Raw genomic sequence first — 13,082 nt, 5'->3', positions numbered from 1 at the left:
GACGGTTTTTTTCCCCCCTACCAGGAGTATTTAGATGAATCAAGCTGAACGATTTTAAAAATTAACTTTTTAAAACTTGATAGTTACAGATGTTCTAATCTTTGGAAACCATTATGTGTTCATTTTCCTTTCAGCATTAATTACACATAACGACCTCCACCTATCAGATACTCTGGAAGAAAACTACATTTGTTTACATTTTCCAATGCTTTTAAAAGTAAAACTTGTTTTCATTATTATCAATAAGGACAGACTTTCTAATTGTTAAAATTTCGGTATTTTTGAAGACTTGTCTTTGGCTATTCTCACTGGGAAGTTCTATCATGAATAAAACTGTTACATAAATTCCCTGAATAATAGCTTAATTACTTATAAACTCTGGAAACAATTAGTTTATCATCCTTTGAAGTGAGTAAGACAGCTTGCCAGGCTGAGAGCAGAACGCTTGTCACTTGTTCATGTAATGAGCTTAGTTTCTTTTTGTTATTCTAGATTATTTGGAAAAGGAAACTCAGTGGAATACGCTTTAATGTTCAAAAGATTAAAAGTTGAATCATTCACTTTATAAATGGCCTTTGCAATAACACTTAATAAAGTACAGAAAGGAATATTGACGGCTCTGGAGATTATAATTTATGTGCTTATGGAAATCATTGAAACAGATATTCCGGTTCAAAGATAAAGTTGTGCCTGAATGACACCAATATTGTAAAAGATTGACGAGGACTGTCCTCCTTCTCAGCCTTATAATACCATCCCTCATACAAACCACCAAATTACAGAAACAGCCTCTTTTCCATCTCACAGACCACTCTCTGCTGTCCCTCCTCACTCCTGCCCGCCCCACACACACTTTGCGCTGTCTTTAGGCCTGGCTCTCCCCCCACCCACCCAGACCCGCACACCTTTTCTGTCTCAGCCCCAACCACCACCCCTCCCGCTTCCTCGACGCCTCTCTTTTTGTCATCGCAGTTCCCTGTCAGGTGTTCCCCCCATCCCCCGCCCCGCCCCACCAAACATAGATCAAAGGAAGTTCTTAATATTGTGGTTATTGTGAGGTTGAAACACTATATGTCTGAATATTAGCCCCAAAATGAGACAGAAAAAAGTCTATCAGAAGATGCGGACTTCGTGTTGGCAGGCTCTCGGGGTCTGCCTGAGCTGTCGCAGAGCGCAGGTGGGGGGAGAGAAGCTCTCGGAGGCCACCTTCTTAGAGGCCAGCCCGGTGACTGTTCCTGCAGCCATTGCGTCAGAGAGAGCCAACACCTGAGGCCACCCGCTCCCTTCTGACCTTGGCGGTCCATGAGCGAGGTCACCGGTAATTCCATCACCTGACTGTACAATTGTTTGCCGGCTCAAGGGAGACAAACTGAGGGCCAAGAAAGGCGGACAAATCCCAAGAGCCAGGAGGCTCCCCTTGGGATCTCTCCAGCCGGTGAGGACCCATACCAGATCCGGGACAGCAAACTTTTGCACCATTTTGCAGATTTCAAAATGATATTAACATGATTCCTAGGCCGTCCCCCTCCTGTAAATCATAATTACAAACTCACCCTTCCCTTTGTCGGCAGGAATCTCTTTAAGCAGTCCCAGCAAGTCAACCTACTTTGGGGATGTATTTTGCATTTTTCATTGCCCCTCATCCCTCCCCAGACCTATATGTCAAGGAATAGGGAGTTGAGACATGACACATTAATGTTTTTATCAGGGGACGCTCTCTGCTCCCACAGAAAGGGAGGGAGATCCGCAGGAGAGCTCTGCGGAGAAGGAGAGGAAAGGAATCACTCCGCAGCTCCTGTGCAAATTCATATTCCGTGTATGTTCCTCTCTCACCTGAAATAAATCCTGCAGGGCCTACCCACACAAACCCAGCAGCAGTTATATATTTACATGTCACGCTTATAATATGGTAGAAAGCAAGACGGATCTTCGAGGAGGGGAGATGAGGCTCACCTTTCAGACTCGCTCTCTTAAATAAAAAAGAATTGTCCAGCTGGGCGCCTAAGAATTTATCTTGAGTTTGTGGTCATTATCTCTATTATATAGCCCTGGCAATAAATAAATCGGGTGGTTACTACCCAACAATAAAACTGTAGTGTATGGGACACCTTACTATTACTTTCTTAATAATCTGCCGTTTCTTTCACTTTAAATCTTCCCAGTCTTGTCTTCGCACTTGTCTACAAGGATCTATCTTCCCCCCTTGAGGTACCAGAGCCTCGGTTCATTTTTATATTTTGTGAACACAATAAGTTTTCCTGTCTAGACTTTCTGTTTTTCCTCCTATTTCTAGGCTGCCTAATCTGCTTCAAGACAAAGGGTCGGCCCGGATCAAATGTCTTCCCCTACCCCATCTATTTTAACCGCCCCGTGCGTCCACGTTAATAAAGATCGCCCCCCTCGCGGCAGCCACCCATGGGGTCTCTAGGAGGGAGGGAGCAGCGCAAACTGCGGTGACAGGGTCCGGAGGAGATGGTCTGTGCCCCCGCCCTGGACACGCCCTTGGGTGCGCACAGAGTCCCAGGGCCCAGTTGGAGAGCCTGAGGCCAGTTCTACCCCCTTAGAGCCCTCACCCTAATTCCTGCTGGTGTGTGTGCCCACTCGGGGATTTCGGGGGCGGGGGGTCCCATCCCTCGGACTTCTCCCGGCTCGCCCTCCACCCAGGCACCGAGCGCTACAAACGGAGGCGAGCGCCCGCAGCCTAGACCCGCCAGAGAAGTCGGTCCTCGCTCAGCGGCTGGCTCCTCTGCGTCTGCAGGAGTTAAGACCCCAAAGAGGGGGGTCGGCTCGGGGAGCAGACCCCCAGGTGGCGGAGTGAGAGGCGCTCCTTTTGGGTTCCCAGTCGCGCGAGCGGGTGGGAGCTGCGCGCACGCCCACCCGGCCTCAGCTCTCGCACCTGGGACCGGCCTCCTCCACGCGCTAGTTAGGTACCCGGCTCCCACCCCAGCCCCGACCCCCAGCCGGGAGGGAGGCGCTCGCTGTTTGGGGCCAGAGCCTTCCAGAGCCCCAGGGGCCCTCAGTCCCGCTGGGAGAATGAGCGCAGCCTACGTCCGGCCGGCGCCTTCCCAAAGTACCGCCACACTTGCTTTCACGCCCGCTCGAAAAGTGACGCGTACAGGCAAAGCGGCCAGCAAATGACCGTCTTATCCGCGGAGCTGGGGAAATGGGGGGGGGGCGGCGGCGAGGGGGGCAGGGGGAGGGGATGTGGGGAAGGTTTTGGGGGAAAAGGGGCAAAGGTGCCGGGGTAAGCCGGGGAAAGAAAACAAACTGACCTGCGTCGCTTCCCCTTTTGTCTTTACACTGCCTGTCTCAAGAAATCAACTTAACCAAGCAAGCCCCCACCAGGCTTGTTTTTGTTTGTGTGACTTAGATCACAGATAGAACTCCGGACCGAATCTCTGAGTGTGTGTGAGAGAGAGTGGAGCCGTGGCCAGGCTACTGAGAGCGAGGGGACGATGAACTTCTCACCTTTCTTTACTCACTAACAGCACGTCCTTTACAAAACCCACGCCGCCGAGTGTGTGTAGTTCGCTGTTAATTGCGTTTTGCTGGGATGATCTTTTACGACTCGAAAACAAGCGGCTGGGAAAATATTCACGTTTGGGACAGAAAACATTTTTTATTTATATCTCTGACATTTAAAAGAGCAGAATTAATTTGTCCTGTCTACATTAGCATTGAGAGAAAGTTTCAGAAATCCACCCGGGGGAAGGGCGGGGGAGAGAAAAAAAAAAAAGAAAAAAAGAAAGCGAAGAAAAGAAAGGAAAAAAGAAAAGCTAGGCTTGGTTTTTCTTATTTCAGATCTGTAATCAATCATTGAAATAGGAGGCAGCAAAATTGTAAAGATTCGATAGATTAAAATGCAAATGAAAGGTAGAAAAAGAAACATTAACATGGCGATCAAAGATTTAATAACCGTAAATCAGGTTTTTTTTCTGTTGCAGCTGCAGTTTGTGTGTGTGTTTATGTTTTAATCATGTTCGTTCCATAAATAAATAATTTCTGAAACGAGACTAATTTTTCATTATTTTAACCGTGGGCTATAACACTAAATATTAAAAATAGAAAACGTACAGGATGCCAGATCCCCAACCAAATAAGAGAAAGACGTGTTGATTGGTTAAAATCAAGGGGTTTCATTTGTGTGTTCTGAAAGAGTATTATGCTAAAAAATTCTATCTCAACTGACAAAGCCCAAAGTTTTATTTTCCCTTTAATATTTTATGTTGACAAGATACCATTTATATTAAATATATGCACCGCTGCATATCCATTTCACTTTGAGCACTTTCAAAGAACGAAAGTGCCAGAATATTTAAATAATACAAAACATATATTTTTTCAAAGTGATTTGACAGAATTCCTGGAAAATACTACTTTTTAGGAGAACATAGAGAAAAATTAAGTGATAGTTCGACACAACTGAAACTTCTCTTTGCTTTATCATTAAAGTTATTTTTCCAAATGGAAATATTTCAGCCTTTTGTTATTGTTATCATTCGATTTAAGGTTTTAGGTCAAGATGTCAAATTATAAGAACACACTCTATTTTATTAACTACTCATCTTCTCACATGGTGAAGGCTTTTCATTTAGATCTTTTTATTTAAAATGTTGATTTATATTGCTGATTTAAAAATGATTTCTAGAACTTTTAAAATAAACACATGGGCTCAGTCTTTCCTTCCTTCTTTCCTTTTTCTCTTCCTTCTTTTTTTGGGATGGGGGGTAGTCATTAACACAGGAAGAATTCATCTCCAGAAGATTGGGAACTTTTCTTTTTGGTAATACCACCTTGCAATGTTTAAAATAAGCTCTTTGCTTATACTTTGTCTTTGAAGGAGTTATTCACCCTAATTTATTGAAGTGATGAACTAGAATTATCTCCATTTCTCCTCTTTCCACAAATTAAAATGATAACCAAACCTGGGATACTTGTTTCCTTTCTAAAACCTTTAAGTTAAATGTGAGCTAAGTTGATGTCCACTCCCTCCCAGCTACACAATCACGTTTTCACTGTGATGGTCCAATAATGCATTTAGTTTAAAACTACACTTTGGACCCTTCCTCCTTTGTGTTTTTTTCATTTACTTCAGTGCAACAAGATGACTTGATTTTCATGGGATTACATGAACTCCATTCAATGTTGCTGGGACATTTCTGCTCAACTAAATACTTCCCTTAATAGACAAATGAACTTCTTTTTATTTGCTGGAGTTTGTAGACGGTTTTAGATACAGAATGTGCAACTGATTTAGTTATTGTTGTTGTGAGAATCGAACAGACACAAAAGTCATTTATCTAAACCGAAGAGATATGACTCTGTAAAAGGGAGAAGCAAGGGCAGAATCATGGGGAATTATCTCGGTTTATAGCTCTTATTAATTAAACCGGATGTGGTTTTATTCTGATCTTTTAGTACCGACCTTGTTAAATGCTCCCAGATACCTTTTACCCACTCATCCCAAATTTTTTCATTCATTAGATAACTTGGGTCCCTTGTTTATGGGCGCTGCTTTTTCTACATTGTATCACTAAGCAGTTGCAGTGTAAAATCGCGGGAGGCTACAGATGATCGCACCCCTCCCAGAAAAAAAGAAAGGAAGAAAAAGAAAGGAAGAAACGCCTTTCCCATTCAGTTTAGCATCTTGTTTCGTTGAAATGCAAGACAGGTACTTGATTTAGCATTTAAGCAAAAGGTTACACAAACCGCGTTTTAAAAAGTGTTGGGATGTCCGACAGGGTCAGCCCCAGATCAGATCATTTTTTGAATGCAGACCTAAAGATAATGAGTACTTGTTGTATTAAAGGGGACAAACAGTACTTTGGCTTCCTCTGACCCCAGAATGCACGGCTTGGTTTCATTGATCATCCTCCTTTATGAGATAATGCAATTACAAACATCAATAAGGGGCTGCAAGGGGAATCATTATGCGGTGACAGTGATAAATGACGGTGCAGAAATAGCATGCTTTTTCCCCCCTAACAATCCAGGAGCCCAGGGGCTCCGGGGGCTGAACACAGTCGCCAAGGAAACAGATGACATCCCAAACGGCACCAAAGGAAAAAAATGAACAGTCTTTCTTTGCCTTTCACTCTTTTCCGTCTTCCAAAGAGTTAGTTTTGGCTCCAGCAGCAGCTGCCACACAGGCATTTCGTTATTTCAGACATTAAAGACTGGAGCGGGCGGTGGGAGTCTCCTTCTCCTCCATCCCCACCTCCATTAGATAACACACAAAGCTCGCTGTTCACAGTTTAGGACTACCTGAAAATACACCTCCTGAAAATCAGATTGGGGTGGGGTATGGGGTAAGGGGACGTGGGTTCACACAGCCATTGCATTGTGTTTTCCCCGCTTTCACGACTGTCCAGGGGAAAGAGTCTCCAGCAGAAGCTGGCGCCTCGTGGGTCGGCCAGTAAGGACCGGGCGCGTGGCTTGCCTCCATCTCCCCGCGGTGCCAGACGCTGCTCAAAGCCAAAGGTTGTGGGGGGAGGGAAGGGAGTCGGTGGGGATCAGGCGACTGCGAGGGGTGTTTGCAGCTTTGCTGGGTTTCTTTCGGGTGGAACTATCAATGGGCGCAGGGATCTCCCCTAGATCACGGAATCTGGTTGTTTAAAGCCCCAGGGTACCCTCGGCAAGTGGCTTCAAGAGGGCCCGCTGAGCGTTCCCCACCCACACATGTCCAGGTTGCCGGGTGAAGCAGGCGAGCACGAAAAGGTGAAAGGTTACCCAGACTGCAGTTCGAAGACCTGGGGCTGCGGGGAGTAGTTGTGGGGTGGGAGGTGAAAGCCTGGGGGCCTTCCGTGGAGAAGGGGAGCTGCCACTTAGGGAGAAGGGAGGGGGAAGAGAGCGCAGAGGTGTGTGTGGGGGGGTCCAAGATGAAAAGCAGAAAGGAGGGGAGGAGGAAAGCGAGCGGGCGCAATCCCACCCATTGAGAAGGTCGCCAACCCGAAGAAAGCAGACACAGGGTCCCTGACCCCTGTCGGGCACGCCCGGGCGCGGCAGGAGGGACCCCTGCGCAGCGCGAGTTGCCACTCGAGGTCCCCGCCCGGAGGAGCCGGCTGGGCGGCTGCGTGAACAGGTGACTTCATTCACTGCTTCCCGAATCGTCGAGGTCCCGGGACTCGTTTTCCGCCTGGAGATTAAGATCATTGCTCGTGTAATGAACTTAATGCTTTAGGGTAGAGGTGAGTGTGTCTGCGAGTGGGCAGGGGTAGGAATTACCGACCCGATCGATGGGAGACTGGCTTAAAACTAAATCCCTTTTCTCCAGGGCTTCACCGCCTGGCTTTCCCCGCGCTGGACTGAGAGCGCCTGGCTGGCAGGGGGCGGCGCGCGGAGGGGCGACCCCAGGGCGCGGCCCGCGACAACCGAGACCCTAAATGTCCTTCATCTCCCTGCCAAGACCCCCGGGGTACCCGTTTTTAGGGCAAAAGCTCTTGAAAATTCAAATGTTGGCGAACTGATTTCTCAATATGTTGTTTGTTTTTCCTTTCAGCTCCGCCTTGGGAGAGAATGTTACAGACGCGTTGGCGGGCAGATTGGGCCAAAAAGTGACACCTCCCCCCCCCCACCCCCGCCATCAGTCGTCTCCCTTAAGGGGCGATCCCTCGCTCTCTCTCCCTCACTGCTCTTTTCCCTGGCTCTGGGATTCCCAACGCCGTGTAGACTGCACCTGGCCACCCTGAGTGCTGCATATCGCCTAACAGTCAAGGAGGTGCGGAATGGCGCGGAAGAGGGGGATGAAACGAGGAGAAATGCCTGGCCAGGCGGGCCACACCACGATCCAATTCCACGCCGCTCCACCCGGCGTCCAATTGCCCACCCGGGAGCTTGAATCAAGTCATGTTTTTACTGCGTTCACATGGGCCAAGGGCCTGCTGAAATCCTAAAAGGCAAGGGAAAGTTTGCAAAGGCTTCAAAGCGTTCCCGAGGAGCTCCTGCCTAAGGCGTCGGGGTGCTGCCCACGGCCCCCCTACTACGACCCCCGACCCTGGCACTCGCCACCTGCCCGGCAGGAGCTGCCCGGGTTCCAAGTGCCCTCCGAGCCCCCAAGCTCTCGGAGTCGCGCTGCCAGCGCCGCGGTGGGACTCGGAAATCGAGTCCATCAAGAAACCGCTAGCGCACCACAAAGCACACCCGAGCTGTTCTAAGGGAAGGGGGCCCCCGAGTGCCCCAGGACGTGCCTTTCCATAACCTTGTGCGCAAACCCGGGGTCGCCTCGCCTCCAGAGACAAAGTCAGTAGTCCCCTTACACTTGACTTTCCTCTTGCGGTGGGGAGGAGATAGGAAGCTACTGCACATGCCAAAGTCGCCCCCCCAAGGTGCCTTGGGCTCTAAGCATAGACCTGTCCTCTCAGGCACAGGGTCCAGGCCAGGACGCTGTGCAGGGTAGGACACCGGGGCAGCGGCATCCTCGTCTGGACTCCTCGAAGCCGCCGCGGCAGCCCACGGGCGGCAGCCCGCGGGAGCTGCTCTCCCGCACGGAGCTCGGCCCCGTCGCCGGCCGCCGGCATCTCGCCTCCATCCCTGGCCGGCAGACTCGGGGAGGAGAGGCGCTGCACACAGCAACCAACCCCGAGCGCAAAATGTGCGTGCCGCGTGGGAGACGCGAGCGGGAGGGGGCGGGTAGGGCTTGCGTTTTTCCTTTTCAGAAGCTTTCGACTTGACTACGAAGTTTCCTGGTAGGCGCCTCTGCCCGGGGGTCGGAGCCTCCCACCGCCGCTCCTTCCCCTCCCTCCACCCCGCCCCCCGCCGGCCGAGCAAGCCGGAGCCTCTGCCCGGGCCTGGCCGCGCGCTAGGTCCCCCAGGCCCGGACCCCGCACCCGAGCGCGCGCCTCCCTCTCCGCGGCCCTCCCCGGGCTCCGTGGGGGTGCCAGTCCCCGGGGCGAAACTCGCCTGCCGGGCGCACAGTGAGAAGACACCCGCTGCCTCCCGAGGAACTCCTAATACCATCCATACAGCTTTAATGCGTTTATAATTCGATAAGTGATTTCAATTTGAAATTGTTAGTAACTAATTTTATGGGTAATTTTTCCACATCAAATATTTAAGCATCAGATTAAGGGAGCCAGTTCCGACACAGGATAATAAGGGGGTTCCCCCCACCCCCCGCGCCTCCGCCTCCCTCCGTTTCCTACCGAGTCGTTTTTCCAAATCCCCAAAAGATGGCAGTCGAAGCCGACATTCTTCTTTTCCTGCGGCTCTGCGGAGGGAGGGAGAGGGAGGAAGGAAGGAGGGTGGGCGGAAAGGGGGGGGGGCGGAGAGAGAAGAAGAGAGAAAAGAAAAGGAGAGGGAGAAACTAGTCGTTGCAAGGACTTTTCAAACTAATTCTTTCACACGTTTCTAATACAAGCAAAAGACAGTGGTGAATTTCCTGGAAATGTCCTGGCAGAAGAGAAAGCCAAAAAAACGTGCCTAGTGGCCTCGGAGTAGGGGATGTAAGAAACTCAGCACTTTCGAACCAAACCCCCAACTCAGAGCAGAAACGAGAAAGGGGAGGCCGGGAGAGAGACAAACGGGCTTCTTTGTATTTTAACATTATATAGAAAGACTATACAACTAAACAACTTGTTTTCTGAAGGGCAGGACTCAGCAAATTACTTATTGGGGAGAGAAAAGATGGACTGGGGAAAGGTGATGGGTGGGGGGCGGACTGCTGTGGGCGGAGGGGAAGCTGGGGCCAGCCGCGCATGAATTGCAGACCAGTTGCCAAAACTTTTTTTTTTTTTTTTTTTCCTGCTGCTGCTGCTGCTGCGGCTGCCTTTGCTGCTGCCTTTGCTTTGAATGTGGGTAACTAGGAAACAGCAAGCCGTCTGAGAAGACGGAATTTCCAACGTGTAAAATGTTCTTAACGGAACCATTGAGCGAGTGCAATAAGGCGTGAGGGGGAACTAATCTTCCCATTTAAATGTTTGTGGCAATTTTATCTAAATGAATTTTAATGCTAAACGAGGGTAATTCCCCATTTGTAGCGCGTTTACTTCTCTTTCCTGTGCTTCTAAAGCAGTCGAACATCATGCAATGAACAATAACAATAAAAATACTGTCAAGGCATATTATTCATTTCGAGTGTGTTATAATTACAGCTGATTAAATATGATAGGGTAAAATATTTTTAATTTTTTAAAAAAATATTTAAATCATGCTAAAAAAGTCTCATTCAACCAGCACCCCCCCATAAAAATAAAAAGCAGGTACAATTGTGTGCCCTTGTTTAGAAGAGGGCGTTTGGTTTTGCCTTTTAAGAAACATCAAAAACACCCTCAGCACCTCTATTATTTGTTTCTTTCAGATAAGTGTCCTCAATAACCTCCAAGCTGGCTCTGAAATTTACAAGAGGAAAAGCTAAAATCGCATTAAGGGGGAGTGGGGGTGTCCAGGCAAGGAGAGAAAGGATCTGAGGAGAGCAAGGCCCTCACAAAACCGCCACACAGAGCAGGGAACACAGCGAAAGAAAACAGTTTGTTTTATTTTTTTCTAACTCATTGGACACTAATGATCTTGAATCTTCATAGTCTCCATATTTCCTGATTCTTCTTCACTTGTACCCTACTCCTCCTCCCGGTGCCTCTCCACCCCCCCAACCCCGCCATCTCTCTCTCTCTCTCTCTCTCTCTCTGTCTCCTCCCCTTTCTTTCCCTCCCCCCACCGGCAAGAGCATCATCAAGAATAAAGGCTGAAAATAACCTACTCACCCAGGCATGTACTGGGGAGGAGGGGCGAATGGATGGGTAGTTTATAAAGTTTATTATTAATTTTTAAAGTAAATAAATGGTTGCTAACTGCTAGTAACCAGCTACCAAAAGGGAATGATTTCGCTAACACGGACTATTTATGTTGCCAAAGAATTGCCACTGGGCCCAAATCTGAAATTTAAACAATCCCATATATGGGGTGGGGGCGGGGTGGGGCGGAGGGCGCTGCGGCGCGGAGGCGGCTGAGGATCGGGGCTTCACTCCGTCTGCGCATCCACGTGTTTAGAAACAAGGCCCAATAAACAAAAGGTGAGAACGCGCGCTGCGCTCCGGCAGGTGAGTCAGTCAATCACACGTCACCTAGTAAACCCAGCCCACAGCTGGTTTCTCTTTTCAAATAGAAAATAGAATTGTTCAGGGCGGGTTTATAGGGTGACATGGGCCTGAAAGTCAGACTGGAGTTTAAGGCGCTCTCCTCTGACCCATCCTTTGTTTACAAAGCGATCACTCCTAAAAGGATGATATTTTTCTTAAACGAGAATTTGCCTTAATTAAAATATTTGTATATTTCCCTTAGCTTTGGGAAGCACTTTTTATAGCAGCAATTTTATTTAAATAAAATTATAAGCTATTTCAGCTTAAACATGTTATTTTGTACCATTTAGCTGGCTGCCATGCAGAAATTCTGTACAGCTGTTCTGGAAAATTGGTTAATAACCAGTTTTATCCAATGAGAACATAGAGTATATTTATAAAAATTAGATTTTGAAGTCTGGTCTCTTCAATTCACATAGTTAATTTCCTAATAAACATCTCCTGCTCATCCTAGGTAACATTCTCAGTAGAAGACTTACCTCTGTATTTAGGTTTGCCATTATGTGCAAGAATAATTTCACTGATACTAGGTGAGTAATTCTGTTGGATGCAGTCTGACACTACAGATAGTTTAGTGCCCTCGGGCCTTAAATTTGCTGATATTAGGAGTTCATTAAGTCAGCTTAAAGAAATCAGAGACTATTATCAAATAATTTACTTTGTGGTTAAATTTTTCAATAAAAATATGTCTGAGGGAGCTAAAATTAATTTTCCTGTTTACTGCATTAATCCTTAAAATTTGGGGGGGGTTGTAAACAAATTTTTCAAGCAGTGGAGTCAGCATGACAAAAATAATCTTGTTTTTATTTTAGATTCAGATTTCATTACTGCACTCAAACGTTACTACAACTGGGCTTGGCGTTATTATACAATCCAAACTGTTTCCGTCAGAAACGCTAAGACTCAGTGTGCAATGATTGTTATTAATAATTAGCTCCTTGGTTTCTTGATAGAAAAAGGCTATCAACAAGCATTTGTTTATCCACAACAAAAAGTATAATTAGCTTATCCCACTTAGTAAATCTTGTATGCATGCCAACTCATACCAAACTGCTACTTTTACAAAAAAAATTGCAATAATACAGTTCATTTTTCCAGTCCTTTTTGCACAAAATTTATTTACAATGTCTACATAAATGCTCCAAGGTGGGACTATGGAAAAATACACACATGACCGATGCTTTGCTCAGAAATAAAGTCAACATATTAAAAATAAATCTTCAGTCTATGTTTTTGAGCTGCATAAAACAGGAAGTGATGTATAAGGTGGTGGTTGTTGCATGGGGACAATGATGCTTGATGTGACAATTAGGCTTCTAAACACACGGCCTTTTGGTTTCCATGCCTCCTCCTACCAGTCTCCTTAAGACACTGCCTGCAACAGCTGATTAATCATTGTTGATGACTGCAGTTTTTCCCATCCTTCCCGATTTACATCTGTTCAGGCCAATTCAAATATGGTGAGTAAATGAATTAGACATGCAAATTCAAGCCCCAGGCTAGAGAGAGGGAGAGAGAGGAAAAGAGAGAAAGAGAGAGAGAGAAAGAGAGAGAGAGAGAGAAAGAGAGAGAGAGAGAGCGCGCATGGCTGAAATCCTAGGCGAGAAGAAAGATTCTTCTGCCTGATAGTTATTTTAATGCTCTAAAAATCCTGCAAATCAGACCTTCCTGTCCCTTGCAGGATAACTGTAAGGCTTTTTAATGTAAGGAGGCTTCTGGAGGAAGTGAAGAGCTATGGAAACAACACACATAGTGTGGAAAAATTTCACATTTTTTTTAAAAAATCTATAAGAAACAACGTAATATGGATAACAGTATAATAGCATTTACAATATTTCACTCTTTGTTCTCTTAATGTCTTATATAGTTATTTAGCATGTCCCCCAAATTGACTTCGGTTGGTATTTTCCTGCTTTTTAAGAGTCCCTATGAAGAATTAGGGATGCTCCTTGGTCCAAAGTAGATGCCAAGAATGGAACTCCACAGTCATTGCAGAAAAAACATGATTTG

The 13,082-nt window shown here is 46.9% G+C and overlaps 1 protein-coding gene across 4 annotated transcripts in view; it reads right to left on the bottom strand.

Annotated features, from left to right (window-relative positions):
• Positions 1-11,934: 11,934 nt before the first annotated feature.
• LOC111148024 (Meis homeobox 1) overlaps positions 11,935-13,082 on the bottom strand; it is a 134,111-nt gene continuing 132,963 nt past the window's right edge. For 3 of the 4 annotated variants that reach the window (XM_022504370.1, XM_022504371.1, XM_022504372.1), the window contains one exon: positions 11,935-13,082. This exon is cut by the window's right edge and continues 323 nt beyond it. The gene's annotated coding sequence lies outside the window, so the exon portion shown is untranslated. The other variant, XM_022504374.1, reaches the window with a different exon arrangement.

The sequence above is a fragment of the Enhydra lutris genome, unplaced genomic scaffold, assembly GCF_002288905.1.
Source record: "Enhydra lutris kenyoni isolate GAN:26980312 unplaced genomic scaffold, ASM228890v2 scaffoldscaffold18, whole genome shotgun sequence".
NCBI classification, from domain to species: Eukaryota; Metazoa; Chordata; class Mammalia; order Carnivora; family Mustelidae; genus Enhydra; species Enhydra lutris.
This window is presented reverse-complemented; position numbering and strand designations above follow the sequence as displayed.